At 40.4% G+C, this 17,652-nt stretch overlaps 1 protein-coding gene across 1 annotated transcript in view; it reads left to right on the forward strand.

Moving 5' to 3' along the window:
- Window positions 1-2,322: 2,322 nt before the first annotated feature.
- The window catches only part of RALB (RAS like proto-oncogene B), a 41,628-nt gene continuing 26,298 nt past the window's right edge, over window positions 2,323-17,652 (forward strand). The window contains exon 1 of the mRNA XM_026054006.1: window positions 2,323-2,416. The gene's annotated coding sequence lies outside the window, so the exon portion shown is untranslated. The remainder of the gene's footprint in view (window positions 2,417-17,652) is intronic.

Genomic DNA, 17,652 nt, shown 5'->3' on the forward strand with positions numbered 1-17,652 from the left:
CTCAGTAAAATGATTATTCCTTTCCATTCAGTATTTATGAGATGATGTTTGGACTGAGTAAAATGAGTATTTCTTTCTATTTAGCTTTTATGAGAAGACATTTGGAGAGCTATGCCCAGTCTGGGGCTCCTCAGTAAAAGGGAGACTCAGAAATTGGAGCAAGTCCTGTGGAAAGTCTCCAAAGTGGTTTGGGGCATCTGACATAGCATGAGGAACAGAGAGCTGTTGTTGGTCAGCCTGAAGTAGAGACCTATGATTCCTGCCTTCTACTATTTAATGCGTCCTTATAGCGAAGATGGAGCCAGACAGTTCTTAAGAGTTGCACTTTGAAAGGCTGAAAAGCAAAGCACACCCTTCCATCAGGAGAAATTCAAGGTAAATATAAGGAGAAGGGTGGCCAAAGCTTTGAATAGGATGCCCACTGAGATTGGGGGATTTCCATCCTTGAAGATACACGGCCTGGGCTGGACAAGGCCCTAGGCAAACTGGCCTAACAATGAAATTAGCCTTGTCTTGAGTGGAGATTGGACCAGATGATCTTTAAAGGTTCCTTCTAACCAAAATTATTTTGTGATTCAGTAATTCTAACTACATCCAAAGGTGAATAGGGACAGGGAAACACACAAGAAAAATAAGCCAATTTATGCTAGGTTTGCCCAATCTAAGTTTTCCCCACTAGCCTTTAATACCAAGAGCAATTGAAGATTATTCATCTTCAAAACCAGATTATAAATAGAGAAGTCCCTTGAGCCTTTATGAACAAAATCTTTATGTGGTCCAGTTTATTTTGCTACTKAGTGTTTTTCAAAGGTTTATTTAGAAGATGCGTCACCATTAGATAAACAAGCATTGGCAATACCAGCATTTGTTTAATAACTATTGAGCATACAATATTGTTCTTCCAATAAAACAACTTCCTGAAATTGAAATTCCATTAGCAAAAAGCACAAATAGAAGGAGACCTGGCACCAAAATATTGCTGCTCAAACAATAGGGCTGAAAGAGCAACGCCCTCCTGCAGAGCTCAGTGGAAATGCTGGTCTGACACATACGGAAACATGCCAAGCCCAACCAGTGATCTGCTCTAAAAGGATAAGATCCCCCCAAATCCRAGCAATTAAGCTCAAAACCAATACAAGGAGCTTGAAAATGATAGTAAACTGCAGGATGTCACTGTTTGCTAAACTCATGGGTGGCTTAATGCTGAATCTGAGATGAATTGCATAAGAAAAAKGAGTTTTTTACATTAAAAAGAGATTAGGAAGGCAAACACAATGCAATAACAGGATTCAGCAATTCCAAACAGAACATAAAAATGTTTTGTGCTTGAAGACTATACTAAACTTCCCTCTGAGAGCATATTATGAGATCATAACAAAAACAAAAATATCCTGACATCTTGAGAGAAAAATGAGTGACTTATTAGACCTATTGATAAAGCTGGAAAGCACAGAGAAGCTTCCAGGCATGCAGGTCATGCAGGTGCTTCTTTGGATCTGGAATAGAAACAGCAAGCTTCAAAGCTGAATCCAGGGTAAGAACAACTGTGCTGAGTTAGAACATCTGCTTTGCTTGATTTTTTTTCTTTTTTAAAAGACTATAAATGATGATCTGGGAAATAGGTTTAAGCAGCACTGTATTTTTTTTTTTTAACCTAAAGAAGGGATGCAATGAGAAAGGGGTCTACTGAGTAGAACTTACCCTGCAGCCAGACCACATTGATTTTCAGAGAGATTTACAAGCCTGTTTATTTACCTTGCTTTAGAAAATCYTGACCAAGTCACTTGGCTGCTTTGGGGGGGCTTCACTTGCACTCTGCAAAGCAGTAAACGAGTCAAGGAAGTGCCAGGGAATGGCTACACACGGGTCCCTGTGTCAAACCCAACGGTGGCTATGGAGGGTCAAGGATGCAGGACAATGAAGCTTACCTCAATTGCTCTGCTTGTAAAGCCAAAGCTTAAGGTGAGACATGAGCACAGCCAACAAGCAGTGGCCAGAGCAGTAAAGCACGATCTGAGGTTGCTCGGCTGTAATGCATCTTTTAGGCTAGTCCTGCTACCAAATTAGATATTGTTGTCTAAGTTTGTCATTTGCATTTATTGCAACTTTTCATGAGAGGGGGCAGGGAGCGGGAAGCAGAAAAGCAATTTCCTGATGATAGCCATGCAGGAATTTCTGAAGCTGTTACTTTTTCAGCCACCCCCAGCAGTTTCCTTGTTTTCAGAGCGAGCACATGATATCACATCCTGAGCCCTTCCCTTTTCTTGCAGCTTGCTGAGGCACTAGGAGGAGTCCGGCCACGGGGAGCGTGCGAGCGGGTCCGGAGCGACCGGAGCGGTGCAGCGGAGCCGCCTCTGCCCTCGCCCGGCTCCCGCTGCCGCAGCACGGGCTGCCGGCCCCAGGAGCACGGAGCACGGTGAGTACCAGCGGGAAGCGAGCGGCGAGCCCACGGAAGGTCACGAAGGTGCATGCAGGTTTGTGTGTGTGCCCTGTGAGGGACACACAGATGAGAAAGGAGAACCCACTTTTGTTCTGCATTCCTGATCAAGTTGTTTCCTGGCCCAGCTGGGGTAAGCAGGCGGGATGGCAAAGGAGGAGGAGGCACCCAGGGTGCCGGGATGGGACTGTGGGCAGGAAAGGAGCGAGGTGCCTCTGTGCTGAGAGGCAATAGAGCATTTGCTGTGGACAGACAGGAAAAAACAACTGCTGAACGTACATGCAAGTGGCCCCGGGTGAGCACGTGGCCGTGCATTAACACTATATGACAGGGATCTCTGTTCTTAATCATGTTTGACTTAATGAATGCAGTAGTGCTAGCTAGTAGTAAACAGAATAAAAAGAGAATAAAAGAATTAGTTTCCTGTAGTAATCACTGCTCATCCCTAAAGCGCAAAGGCTGAGTAAACATATTAACTGTGAGTCATGGGTTCTTCTTAGTGTAACTACATAATCTTGTTGTTGTTCTTAATTCTACACTTTTTCATCTCACTATTTAAGCTTTGTAGTACAGAATGAAAGAAGGTAACTGTAAAGTCCCTGCCGTTCTTGTTTTGTCTTAGATATTCCTGCAATGCTAGCTGAGCAGAAGCTAGTTACAGGAACTATATATTTATAGTATGTAAATAACATGTAATGTTTTAGAATACACAGTGCAAAGAATGCTGTAATTAAATATTCTACCTGCATGTCTATTTAGAAAATGATATTGTAGAGTTACTTATTAACATAGAAAATAGAAGGGACAGAACCCCTGTGTTTTTCCTGTGAATGTTTCCCATATAGACCAACCAACACCAACTTTCTGGTTTGCAAAAGGTCTGTGAAACAAAGCAGGGATCMTATTGCATGTAAAGGCCTCACAGTGTTTTTGGGTTGGACCAACAGGAAGCACTAGTGATAATTTTGTGAATAAATAAGATAGCAGTAGCTAGCTTGAGAATGCAAACAGGTTGCGCCTTTTCCCCAAGCAGTGTTTGGTAGTGCAAGCATCTCCAATGTGTCATTGATCACACCACTTTATCTGTTTTTATTTTGCTCACTGCAGTTTTGATCAGCTCATTCACAGGGACACACAGCAACGTTGGTTGTTTTCTGTCATTTCAGCTTTTTCGTGAGCTTTCTGGCAAAGAAATGTAAGGTAAAAAAAAAAAGGTCTTTAAGTTAAAAGCTGCTGGACCCTCTTCTACTGCTGACAGAGCTAATTTTGTGACATAACGACCCTGCCATTTCCTAAACATAGTTAGGGGCAGAGTGGAAGGATATTAAAAATGGGCTAGTGTCCTGCTTGGCCCAGCCAAGGAGCTTTCAGGGCCTTGTGGCACCAGGCACGATAACCGGCCCGTCTCCAGGAGTCTGCCTGGCAGGGACCRGAGCCTCATGGTAAATTGGCTGCTGAATCAACCTCACCAAATCGGTTTTTGTTAATACCTACCAGTTATTAGGTGACTTCTGCTCAGAAATGTTCGAGTTTTAAATCCTTTTATTTCTTATGATATTAGAGCAGGTATTCTTGTGTCCATATAAATGTTTGGCTCTTGAATTCACCAAGTTATTGGCTCCAGCAATGTTTTCCAGGAGTGAGTTCAGTAAAGTTTTGTTTTGTTTTGATTTGTTAAGAAGCATAACATCCATTCTCCAGGTGGAAATCTGTGGCTTTTCATTTCCATTAGAGATAAATGTGCTCACAGATAATGAGAAAAATTCACCTTAGTCTTCTACAGTTGTGTGCCCTGCTGAAAAAGGACCATTTATTTTTACTGTTAGTTATAGTTTAGCTTAGTCAGTGTCTAGTTTGTGGCTATACTTTTTCAATTTATAAACTCTTTTCAAGGGCTTCACCCACTGTTCTTTTCTGTAGTCAATTATTTTGTTGTCATGGTTTGAAATTTCACAGATGAAAGAGATGTGAGTTTCCTTTATAGAAACCACCCAACTCTGCTCTTGTATCCTGTTTATATGTTTAATAATAATTTTTCTGCCACCTTCCATCCAAGAACTTTTAGGTGTGTAGCAAATGTGAGATTAATTAATCTCACACAGAACTTGTGAGGTAGGTTCCCTCGCTTTATAGGTGAGACAGAAAGTAAGACAGTTAATTTAAATGACTTGCTTAATATCACACAGTGAGTCAGTGCTAAAGCTGAAAATAGAGCTTATGCCTCCCGGTTCCTCGCCCGGTATTTAATCATCAAACCAGACTTAGCTCAAAGTTGAGAGAACTTCTTAAATGTCTAAAGTAATTGCTCTCAGTTGCATATTAGATTCTTATGTTTTAATTGTCCTGAGTAGTTAAAGTGCTTGCTCTCTTTGATCGCTTCAGGTTACAGCTGGACAAATTTTGTTTACAATAATATTGAACTTTAAAAATGCTCCTACACTCTGCCAAGGCAACAAGGAGCACACAGCTCGGAGCAGTCCCAGTCTTGCTCTCACTGTAGCAATGCCTCTTATCACGTTCCCAGCAGCAGTTCCCTAAAACAATATCCACCACTGCAGTAAATGGAGCAGAGTAGAGCTGTTGCCCCACAGAAAGCAAGAGCTAAACTGCTGCTTACGCTGCCATGGCTAATTGAAAATGTAGCCTGAAGCACACAAAAAAGCAACTGCTTCTTAAGCAATACCTGCTTTAATGTGCAATTCTGAACTCGATGTTGTGTCATTCTGGAATAAACCTAGTGAGGTCGCTGTCACTATCACAGAAAGGGTGCAGTGCTTAAAAACATATTTAAGTGAATAGGACCTAGGTTCAAGCTAATGGTGTGTGTGATGTATCAGGCCAATGGTATTAAAAAAAAAAGTATATAACAAGACTGTATATAACGAAAGCTTTATAGACTTCCTGAGCATATTCCACTTTTAATTTTGTGCTGATGTGATATAGATTTTTCCAGTCCTCACTATTTTAATTGGTAGTGGGTAACTGCTTTTATTCTTTATTATTATTATTTCCAGAAAATACCTATGTAGACATGAGAGAGAAAGAAAGTGAGAGGAAAGAGAATGGAGAAATAATATTGCTGTGGCTTCTTCCGTGCCAAACCTGAATACAGACACAGCTGTCTGTTATGCAAGCTCAGCCAGAGCTCAGAATCAAACACTATTTCTGGCATGCACAAGAAAAGCAGTACAAGGCTGTGGTCAGCTCCGAGATTTTATAAACACTTTTGCTATGAAAAATGCATAGGGCACTGCCATGTTAATTGCAAGTTTGCAACAGAATACCTTAAAAATTCATCCACCTCATTGCTGAATGCAACTTACACTCCTAGGTGGTGAAATCAGTCAGGAAGCTTTGGCATGTCTTATGGAAGCAACTCAAAAGTACTTTAACATGTTGTATTTGTAAAGGAACAGAAGCGACATGTTTAGCCTGCTAACCTGGGGGTCAGGCAGAAGATTCAAGGGAAGAAGCCAAGCAAGATTCTCCAAGATAGTCATTCTGTCTCCTACCCAGGGTCAACACTTCTAATTTTCCATGTTGTTTTCCATTTAGGTCTATCTTCTCTTTAACTGTGAACATATTTGACACTTGTCACTAGCAGTGGGTCACCAGTGATCAGCTGCTATAGGTCAGAGCGCTGCTCCACCTTCTCTCTCACTTTCTGTTAAGAACTAAGGTATTTTGCTCACAGACTTCAAAAAAGAGCCCAAGACCAAGGCCTAGAGATGCTCCCTCGCAAGGGAGTTGTTGAAAACCACACATGAATTGTGCAGTACAAAGTGGACAGGAGAAAACTTGCTTTGACTTTTATAGACTTTGAAACCAAATCAAAAAAAGGACTACAAATAACTGAAAACATTTACACGACTATTCCTTCCTGTCCCCTTTTGTCTATGGCTCCTATGACTAACCCACCAAATGTGAGCAATAACGTTTGAGGATCGGCAAATTTTAATTAAACATTAGGTAATATTTGTGGAAAAGAAATACATAGATGTGCCTAGGTTTCTTGAAATTTGGGAGTTGAAACAATACGTTGTGATCAGTATATCTCATCAAAACTAATCAAAAGAGTAGAAATTATTACAAATGAAATACGTGTGTGTACAGTTCCTGAGCAGAGCGTCACTGTCAGCAACCATCCAGCTAATAGCTGTGAAGGATGAGRCAGTCTGAGCAAATCAGAAATTGTTCAGGGACCATCTGAATGAGAATGGCAGATTTATAATTTGTGATCTCGTTTGAGAAGAGCTCTGAGAAAATATGAGCCTTGAATTGTGGATCTGGAAAGAGTTAAACTTACATCATCCACTGCTGAGGAGAGGATATATTAAGCCAGTCTATATCATTAATTGGATATGATTCCACTTTAAACATTAAATTTATTTAAGAGCCAGTTGTCAGTGAAAACCTGAATGTGTCTCACCTACCTTGGTAACCTCCTTACTAGTCACTGCTCTTATATAGATACATCAGAGTCTTGTTTTATTGATTCAGCACAGACACGTCGAGAATGTCAGTTATTTGCAGCACTGAGGATTATAGGCAGGGCAACAATATGTGTTTTGAAAGATATATGTTATTTTCCTTCATTCCCTATAAAACAGGAGAGAAACTGAGGTACTCTTGAAGTGTTAATATAATAAATACATTGTTATGTAGATTCGATTTGCAGAATAGAGAAAGCATTTGTGGTAATATGTTGCTTATACATCAGAACCAGCAAAAGAAAAGAAAGTGAAAAGAAATGCATGATGAGAGGATCGACCAACTTAATTCAATTATGCAAGCACTGTGAAAGGTATAAAATTAATGACTACCACAAGTGATGAAAAATGCACTGTCAGTTATCTTCGACTACATTAATTAAAAAAGGTGGAGTTAGTAATGCAGGCAAGGTACATTTTTCCCTACATTCCATATGATGTGTTAATCATGACACTATAAAGATCCAAGTATCTTGGATCGTGCAGCTTGCAAAATACCATTAGAACGTTTCTTGTTGAAATTAGGAGCAAGTACAAGCTGAAACCCTAAATGTGGGGAAAGACTTTTTTGTTCATKAAAACAAGCAGCTTCTGCTGAAACCAGTTTTGCTTGAGGACTGGCTTGTGGTTCCAAGTGTCTTTCAGTGCTGACAGCTGAAAAAGGCAGCTCTGGGCCAGACTATAATGTTCCCTGCTTGCTCTGTTGGGTGGATATGTTTAATGAACCTTTGTTTCACTAGAAGCAGACATTCTGGCAGGATCTAGGAATGCTAAAGGAGGGAAATAGTGGTGAACTTGGGCACGTTCTATATATCTAATAATACCAGATAAAGAATGTTAATGTGTACAAATATATATTGTTTCCTACGAGGTAGATTTGTATAAGAAACTCATCTGGAATAAATTTAACATAGTGTCCCTTTGGGTCTCTCTTTTCCACAGTTACTTTCACAAGATGCAGTTATAGTCTGATGCCCTTGGGAATTTTGTCACTCGTATGCCATTAAAGACCAGGTGCAGTTCKTCAACCAGAGGTCACAAAAACATGTATTCAAGGTGGAAATCTTCTGCTTAGTACTTTTCCCTGAGAGCTCAACCTTCATGTTGAGGAAGGGTCAGACCCGTCCTACAGCTCTTCAGGTTTACAGGTTATTCTTCAGGAGCCATGTGGTGAGTCCTAAGTTAGGACAGCACCCTTTGCATAAAGTTGCTGATTATCCTGTCTTCCACTGTAAAAAAAAAATAAAGGACTCTGGATTAAAATGCACTGAAATAGAGTAAACTCTCTGGCCCCAGTGTTCCTTGGCCTAACTCATCCTTTATTCACTGAAAGTGCCTGACCTTCCATGTGTGTTTTGAGAGCAGGCAAACTAGAGCTTATCTTGTCTGACCTTCATCAGCCCCGCAGCTACAATAACAGCATTGTTTCCTATCTCCTCTCCTTAGCAAGCAGCACCCTCCATCCTGTCACATCCTTTCCTGTGCAAAGCTTTCCATCTGAGACACTTTTTAAAGTTCTGCTTTGTCATTCTTTTTTTTTTTTTTTTTTTTTTTTTTTTAACTACTGTAATCTAAGTTCCAACATCCTGCCTGGTCCCGGTAGGTTTGTTATCAGCCAGCCTAGTTCCTAGTTGTTTTTACCTCCAAAAAAGCATTTTATGTCAAAGTAATGGGCTTAATTAAGTAATATTGCCTCTTTAAACAAGCTGTATTAACCYTGGGGAGAAATGTTTAAACTGTAGCAATTTTCATAGCTAAACTACATCACCCACCGAGCTGTAGCATCTCAATGAAAACCCACTACATAAATGGTCGTTTTCCCAGAACTGGGTTGCAGAAATTCGTTCCTTCATAACATTCTGCAACCATCTCCACATGGCCGCTATCTGTAGCGAGTAGTTAAATTGCAGTTGAGTTGGTAGGACCTTTTGTCTACTGAGCTTTTGTCTCACAGTGTAGAGTCACAACAACAAATGAAGTAAGCAAGAAAAAAGRAAACAGGCTACAGTTGTCAGGATTATAAATTGAGTGTAATCCTTCAGCTCATTCGTACTGGTCTTCCTTAGTTTCTGCTAAGGACTGATGACTCCGAAAGCCACAAGCCATGTGTTCTATTCTTCCTGGGGAGATGAAAATTTCCTTTATAATGGTGCCCAGTGTCTGAGTTTATAGAGATAGGATTGGGAAGGCCTTCAATGAGCAGAAGGTGTCTAATTGCAGAGAGAAGGTTTGTACAAAGACTGAGGGTAGAATAAGAGTACAGACATGGGTCATGATTTTTCATAAGCTCATAACATTGGCCCAACATCCAGTGTAGACAGTGGAGCTGACCATAGTCATGGTTCAACCACTGGCCATATCTGGTCTGTGGGATGCTTCTGCCTGGCATGGACCATCTTTTCTATGGATACTCTAAGGAGCAAGTTGCAAGGAGAAGGAGAGGAGGGAGGCATGCGTCTTGACCATGCTTCTGAGCGTGAGCAAGAAGAGCAGCCAGATACAGACCAGTTGTTGCTGTGTTTCTGTCTGAATGAGTTTGTGGGTGCTTGGACACGTGAAAGAGAACATTCCCATACAGACCAGTGCCTTGTCTCATTCCTGGGGGTAGGAAGAACTTGCTCCTCTACTACTGCTGCTTTCATTCTTTGRTCATTTGTGTGGAGAATAGCAAGCAAGGGGTGGTAGTGTAGGGTTCCCTGGTGTTCYCCTGTAGCCTACTGATCCACTCAATTTTCCCTAATGTCCTCTGTCCAAGTATGAATGTGTGATGGCAGGAGGTACCAAACCAGAGACCTCAGCTGCTCCTGTTTACGGTTGTCTCAACTGCCTGCTCTGGCCAGGCCTTTGAACTGACTCACAGCCTCAGGGGCTGGACCACCCCATTACCACCTTTTCTGTTGCTGTAGGTATCACTACAGCAGCAGTGAGAAGAAATGTATGACAGACTGTTCCCTCTCCTTGGTCATCTGCGGGTGACACATGTACTTTTATTCCCCTACAAAACTGCAGGAATGATGAGCTCCTTGTAGTTACAGGAATAATTACAATCCGTGTGAATTCTAGAGTGGCAAGATCTGTGGGTTTATCTTGCAGGCTTTTTATTCTCATGGAAACAGTCGGCAGGTTCTGGGTCCTATCTGCCTTCAGCAAGGGAGGCACGGTGGCTCCAAGGACAGCACAAGCTCCTCTCCCACCACTGGTGTCTATAGCAAAGCCCTTCTGCTAGTGGGAACAGGCCCTCTTCTGAGCTAATCTGAAGATTAAAAACTGATGGGAACTGATGGGAACTGATACTTACGGTATCAGTTCCATTTTAACATGATCTAAGTAAGAATTACCAAAATGGAGTGCTCTCACTTAAATACAAGTTGAAACAATTATTTTATCTTCAGGGAAACTCTTGAAGTAATTGAGATGGATGTAAATCTCAGCTCAGACTTCTGCTTGGGGAAAAGTGCTACTGGATGTGTCCATGACTCTGTTTCAGCACATGCAGCTGGTTAAGGCTCAGTGGAAAGCTACATTAGTTTTCAGTCAAGCTAAAGAGGTAGCTCTCCTGATTGATGGATGGCAGTTAATTACATTTTTCCTCTTTGGAACATTTCTTTCTTTTCTTAGCATGTCTGATAATGGCAGGGGATTTTTCTGAGGGTAGTCTTGGAACAAAACGGCAGCTCCAGGCACTCCGTAAGGAGCCAAATACAGGGGAAGGGTGGAGTGAATTTGCTACTTGATAATAAAATAGTCTACCAGAAAGTTTCCTTATCTTTCTTCAGTCCTCGTTTTTCAGAAAGTAATTGTGATGAAAAGGCATGAGGTATTCTTCTCTGTTGTAAATTCTTTTCTGATAAGTCTTTTGGAAGAAATCACAATGCTATCTCCATTCAAATCCTCCCGAAGATGTACTTCTCCCATAAAATGTTTCAGTGCTAATCCACTAGGCGTTGCTATTTACATCTTTAAAAGAAACAAAGCACTTAACTGGAACTGATTGTAGTTTATGAATTACTAAGCGCACGTCCCATAGAAAAGCATAGGCCATAGAAGAAAAAAAGATCTATTGCCTCCTGGCAATAGTTCTTTGCATTGTGTTTTTGTTTCATATTGCTGATTGTAATCTCCTCATAGAAGGGGCATTTCTCTTTATGCACCTTTAAGGCATTATGTATGTCTCTTAACTTTATGTAAATTAGTGGAAATCAAGAAGGAAACAAGAAACTAATTTTACATTGCAAATTAGYCTAGCTTTGAAGAGCAGTCAGATTCCATGGACCTGTTGTAGTGTAAGTCCAGATTTGGTGCTGAAGTCACTCGGTTGCAGTAAGGCCACCACTCCTGACGCAAGAAATTCAATAATTGCGTATTTCYGCAAGTGTGTGTGGTTGCATTAAGTTCTTCTCTACAAGCACTGTAATAGTTTTGCAGTGAAAAAATTGGGGAACTTCTGCATTTTGTGATGTGAAAGACTGGGTGGGGATTCTTTGACTTTCTGATGACTCACRGGGAAAAGCCCATTACTACAGGGGTGAAACATGAACATGGCAGCTAAAATTAAAAAAGTCCCCACAAACGTGAGCATATTAAACTTACCAATAAGAAGGTTACAGTGATGTATTTCAGGTTCAAAAGTATCAGTGCCATTGCTTTTCAAAATGGTAATTGATCCACATGCCTCAAACATTTAGCTGSTACAATAATTGTCATAACAATAGTTAATAGATATATAGATATAGATCAATCCCCACCAACTGAGATATACTCGGAAAAGGCTTAAACATGGCAGTTGTTCATGCACGATCCACAGTGGTTTAGAGTGGAAATATATATATATTATTCTATCCATCTGAAATGACTGGACCCTTTTTTTCCCCCTTTTTCCAAGCAGTGTGTGCACCGGTGCTGGCGTCCGGCTYGGAGGGCCGGGCAGGAAAGGCAGGGGATGTTGTGGGCGCAGCAGCTGGGAGCGGGAAGGAAGGCAGAGCTTCCTGTGACTCATGAACAAGCTCGGAGGAAGGAGAGCATCCTGCGTGGCCGTGCTAAAGCAGCTGCAGAGGGGCTTTTAACACAGAGGCACTGCAGCCTTTAGCCATTCCCTGCACGGGTTTGCACGGGTGGGCAAACAGCCTCACCCTCCTGGCCCGCAGGTGCTAAACTGCTCAAGGCAGAGGTAAAATGAAGAACCTGAGGACTTGGCTTTGTTTTCAGCGCACTCTGAAGCCACTTTGGTCAGTTCTGACCTCTTTATGCTATGCCCCTACTCAGATATTCATACCATGTCCCACTAAAATCATCCTGTGAGGAATCTCTTTCCTTTCAGCTCAACAATTATTTTATTTTTTTAAATTGTGAATTTTGAGTATATTTTGGGTGGTGATCACCCTGCACTGTAGCAGATCTTGAAGAATAATGACCTGGAAAGGGACATTAGAAATCAGTCTCTCCTCTCCCAGCAGTCCTTAGCTTCTTGTCTAGATTTTCTCTGTTCCATGGGCAGGTTTGGTAACTCTACACACATGTTACTAGCAGCAACATTCAATTGCAAAGACACTTGTAAAATCTTTATTTGATAATCTATTTGATAATTTTTTTTCAATAATCTGGAATTTCTACATGCTTAGACCAACATAAACAGGAGGTCATACAGACCAGAATAAAATATAGCAGTTAGGAAATTCAAGCAATGAGAGACAAAATGGCATCCAGTACCCAAGCCAAAGATACAGATATCAGAAACTTATTTCTTTCTATATTCTCATTTTAAATGTACTCATTAATCTGTTTGACCGGCCTTAAGATATATGCACATATAAGTTCTTCAACCTACAAGTAATTTATTAAACAGGAAAAATATTATGAAAGAGGGTTCTGAAGTTAGGCTGTTCCTCAGGCTGTAGTTCATTACTGTTATGGTTACTATTTATTGACTTTTCTCCTCTTTGAATTTCTTACTCCAGCTGTTACATTCTTGACTGTCATATTCTTCACTATTTTTCTTCTCTTTTTAGATTTTCTTAGTCTATATTACTTCTAGTTAGATTTGAATCAGCAAGCAGACCATTTGCTCTCCTTAGAGGGATGAATCTGCACTGGATATTAGCACTACGTGTTAGCAGCTACAAGATGCAGAACACTATGTGTTTTACTAACAGCAACTGAAAAAGGAGTGACAAATTTTTGGCAGAATGAGAATGAAATGTTTTACATTTAGAACAGGAAAGAATGAGAGCTAATATACTTTCATACAACTAAAATAAGGCTGCTAGCCTTATGGTTAAGTGGATTTGGAAATCATCAGTGAAAAGTCTTAAGCTCAGAAACTATGATGTGAGTAGAAGTTCTAGGTGCCTAACTGATGGCATGCCGCAAGGGCTGCAGTTCGGAGCCCAAGGGAATTCTGCCCTGGAACAGCAAACATTGACACTTTACTGAAAAAAATACTGGTTGACAGTCTGGAATCTAATGAAAGTGAACCTAGAATTGTTACTGACAATAAAAATAAAAATTCACTAAAATTTTTCAAGATAGAAGTCAGCCTAACAAGGAGTTAGCCTTACCCATGGACCAGAACATAGATGGAAAATAGTTCTCTGAAAATAGTTCTCTGTCTTTCTGCTGAGTGAAGTCTCTAACGGAGCTGGGTGGTCATGGTCTTCTACTGGCTGGCTGGAAATCATTAAAAGCTGTATTTCTTGCATAGCCGATAGAGACATGCATTTAACTTGAGAGATATGGAAACCATCTTTTGGAGAAATAAACCCCACAGACTTTTTTTCTTGTCAATCTGTGACCTTGATATTTATAAAACCATGCAGTATGTTCCTTTCTGACAGTTGCAGATTAATTACAACCAACTTCATAAGGGCATCAGCCCTTCCCGTGTAGCTTTTAAACAGGGAAGATGAGGTATGATGGAAAGGTTTCGTTTACATGAGGGAGATGAAAGTTGCTGGTGAAATTGATGCTGTGGGAGCAGCAACCAAGGACACAAACATGACAATCCCATCTACGTGTTTTACATGTGCAGCTTAGGAAAGTGACAGAAAAATTGCTTTTGATTAATGCCTATTTGTGGCTAGACCTGATGATTATCAGGCAGATCACCTGTGTCATGTGACACCTATATCAAATGCCAACAGTTAAGGAAACCCTATCAGAATGACGGCAGCTTTAAACCAAGGTGGAAAGTCCTGGGATTGAGACAGTATGTGGGAACACAGGCATTGAATAAATTTAATTTTCATTTAGATAAACTCATATATCTGAGGTCACTTYGGGGCTGCTGGACTCATGCTGGAATGATTCCTATCTTTTAATGTAGGCAGTCACTTAATCTAGTACAGGTAAGAGTCCCGGATGAACCTCCTTAGTTTTATTTCCAAAATAGTCTCCCACCACAGGTTTTGAAGTTTTTAAATTTCCTTCTCACTACAGTCTCTAACTGCTTCTTTTATTTCATGTCAAGCAATGTCAAATGTTTGTTTGAAGACAGCTAAGAAACAAGATTTCCATGAAGATATATAAAATCTTAATTGTAGAAATGCCCAAAATAGCATAGTGTACTATGATGATGGGTAACACACTACAGGGTAACACATTATGGTATTTGTAAGCTTTCTTTGGGCAAAGAATTCTGTAAAAAATTGCAAAGATCAGCTAACTTTAACCAATTATTAAAAGTGAACCCTGAAGTTTAAGCAAATTYGTATTCTGTAGGTAGTCCCTATACCTTAGTACTGCAGTTTCTTCCACCATGATCCAGACTGTGTTTGAAAATGGTAGCTCACACATATCACTATTAATATCTGTCGCCCAACAATAGAAGAAAATATAAATTAGATAAATCAAAAATGAATTGAATTTGACCACCTTGTTGTGAATTGAAAGGTCCCCAAATTATCCTCAGAAAACTCTTGATGAGGTTTAAGAGAAGCCCCGACAAACTGCTGCGGAGTTGCTGAAGGAGCCCAGCTGATGCACACAAAGGGGTCTTTACATGCTCATCAAAAGAGAGATTCAGCAGGTGGCCGCAGGGCTTAGGCTCTGTGAAAACGAACTGAAAAGGCAGAACTGCATCAAGCTGAATCTAGCATGGACGTGACAGGACTATTGCATTTTGCATTTGGCAAAATGGCCAAATCCATAGCATTTTTTGCTTTCCATGGAGCATGAAGGGCTGCCCTTTCTTGGAAGGAAGTGGCAGCTGTGCAAGCTGTTGCAAATAGAGCTTGCTCTATTTCTCTATTTAAAGACTTTTTTTTCCCCCTAAATTTATAAGAAAATGATTTATTTGGATTAAAATAATTTGCAGAAAAAAAAGATAACTCTTTAAAAAAACTGTATCCCAACTATATGTCTGCCTCTTAGCTGTCCTGTGTMTCACATCCTAAATTGATTATAACTCTTAAGTTGAAAAGCTAAAAAGCTAAAAGCACAAACATTATCATTAATGTAAAAGCACTGGTTAAACATTGAGGTAAGCAACATCTTTAAGCCATTACAGTCAGATTCTTTGTTTCCTCCTCAAAATGCAATCTGTGCAAGCTCACAAGTTCAATGGAAAATTGATGGGAATATCACTTAATAGTATATTGTAAATCTTGCCCTGCTCCACAAATCGAGAAAGGGAAGGAAAGAAGAGGATTGCATCTTGGCTTTCAAATTACAGGAAGATGCAGCCCTTTTATTCAGTATCTTTGGGGACTCCCTAGCACGCAGAAAGTCAGAGCTCAATTTCCTCCTTCTCTGAAGTGGTTTGAGCCCACACGTAGAAGGAAAATCCCCTCGATACCACCCAAGGACTATGTTAAACCAAAGGTGTCTTCAGTCCGTCCTGCTAAAGCTGTTCCACTTTGCATGGAAGAATATTTACTGAGCCAGAGAGCACAACAAGCAGGAGTCACCCCGACTCTGCTCTCTGATGGTCAGAGCACCCTCAGAACCAGCCCTGCTCTCAGAAAGATGCCCTTGTTCACACTGATGATGGTGCCTTCGGAGCTCCASGTTCCTGGGCTTTTATTATCTGCTCTGCTTTGTCCATCTATTTTCATGAAGTAGGTTCGCTCACGGAACCATGCAAGCGCCCAGTGCTGGTTTTTAACCCTACCAGTTATCTTGCAGTAACCCACAAGTGTTTAGGCTTCAGGCTTGCACGATAAGGTCTTCTAGGGAGCTGCAAAAGGGAAAACAAAAACTACAGTCTCTGAAGCGATGCCACACAATCTACAGCAACCAGTTCTTGCAGGGAGTTGGCTTCCTTTTGCTCTTCAACTCTATTTTTATTTTCAGATTTGTAACAGTGACAATCACAGCGTTTTGTTATGAAGCTGATTTTCATACCCATAAAACACTCTCTTGAGACCAAAAATTCATTTGTTATGTGCCAGCAAACGCCTCATGATTCACTTGTCCCAGGCTGGCATTTCCCAACAAGCCCCTGRAGCTTCCAGAGTGGGCTCCCTAATCAGTTCTCATCCCTCTTCTCATCCCAATAACATAAGCTTTAGTGACCAAGGRTAAGAGCAAATAATCAAGTGACAATGCAAATAGCATGAAAAACAAAAAAATCACYGTAAAATCTAGTGATCAGAAATAGCAGGAATCTTGCTGCCCAGAATCAGATCTCTAGTGTCTGGGCTATCCCTCATTTTCTGTTTTGAAAGATTTCCCATTAATTTTGATGTCCTGTGCACCAGTTCCAAAGAACTGAAAGATTGTCTCCATCATCATTACCTGAGCATTTCAGGAGTGATTTAYACCTGCAAAAATTAACATTCTGCATTTTGCAGAGGTTTTTATAGATATGATTTGTCATAGAAGGGAAAAAAAAAAGACATGGGAGAAGCAGACTTTGTGTGTTTGTTTATCCCTTGATTAAAACTGATAAACATTTCATAGAAATGATATTAGAATCTCCTGTAAAGGGATAAAGGTTCTAAGGGGAATTAATGCATTTGCATGTGACAGACCACACCAATTAATCTTTTGCTACTGCAAGTTTGATCAGAAAAAGTGAAGCTAAAGGTCTGTTGTTGCCCTTCAGGTAATCCAGCTTGAGGATGAAATTCATGCCTGATTGAAGAGGAGCCATTTAGAAAAGTCAGAGTTTGATTTATTGTTCTCTGAAAGACGTGTAAAGCTCATTACTAAACAAGATCTCAAAGTTACACAAAGGTGATTTGTGTGATTAAGGGCAATCATGATTCTCAAAGCCCATTAAAAGACATAGACATAGCATGGGTTTGTTTCTTATTGCRATTTTTTTTTAATCCTAAATAGACAGAACTTTTTAAATGAGTTTTTTTTCGTGATTTATAATACAGATACACATGGTCAAACTGTGTTCTCCAACAGTGATAACATCAAAGCAGCTGAGCAAGATTTTAGAAGCCAAGATATAACATCATCCAATAAACTCTAATTGATCAAAAATGGTGAAAGGCACCGCTCTGGTCACTCTGCTCCAGGGCAGTCTGTAGGGTCTTAAAACCTGGCCCTGTAGTGGAAGGGAAAAGATAATATCAAGCTAAAGGGAATGTCACTTCAGCAAACGATTTATTAGGCTGCAAATACCATGTGTATTTGGGATTGCAGTTACTTCTTATTTAAGGAAGTGCTGTAGATCGATGCAGCTCCCAAGAAATTTGGAAAATAACAGCAGCTGAATTTCTGACCCTTAAACATGCCTTTTAGTGGGCTTTATGCAAAAGGCCACAACTTTTAAATTAA

The sequence above is a fragment of the Nothoprocta perdicaria genome, unplaced genomic scaffold (genome assembly GCF_003342845.1).
Source record: "Nothoprocta perdicaria isolate Ctin4 unplaced genomic scaffold, notPer1 scaffold_0, whole genome shotgun sequence".
NCBI lineage: Eukaryota > Metazoa > Chordata > Aves > Tinamiformes > Tinamidae > Nothoprocta > Nothoprocta perdicaria.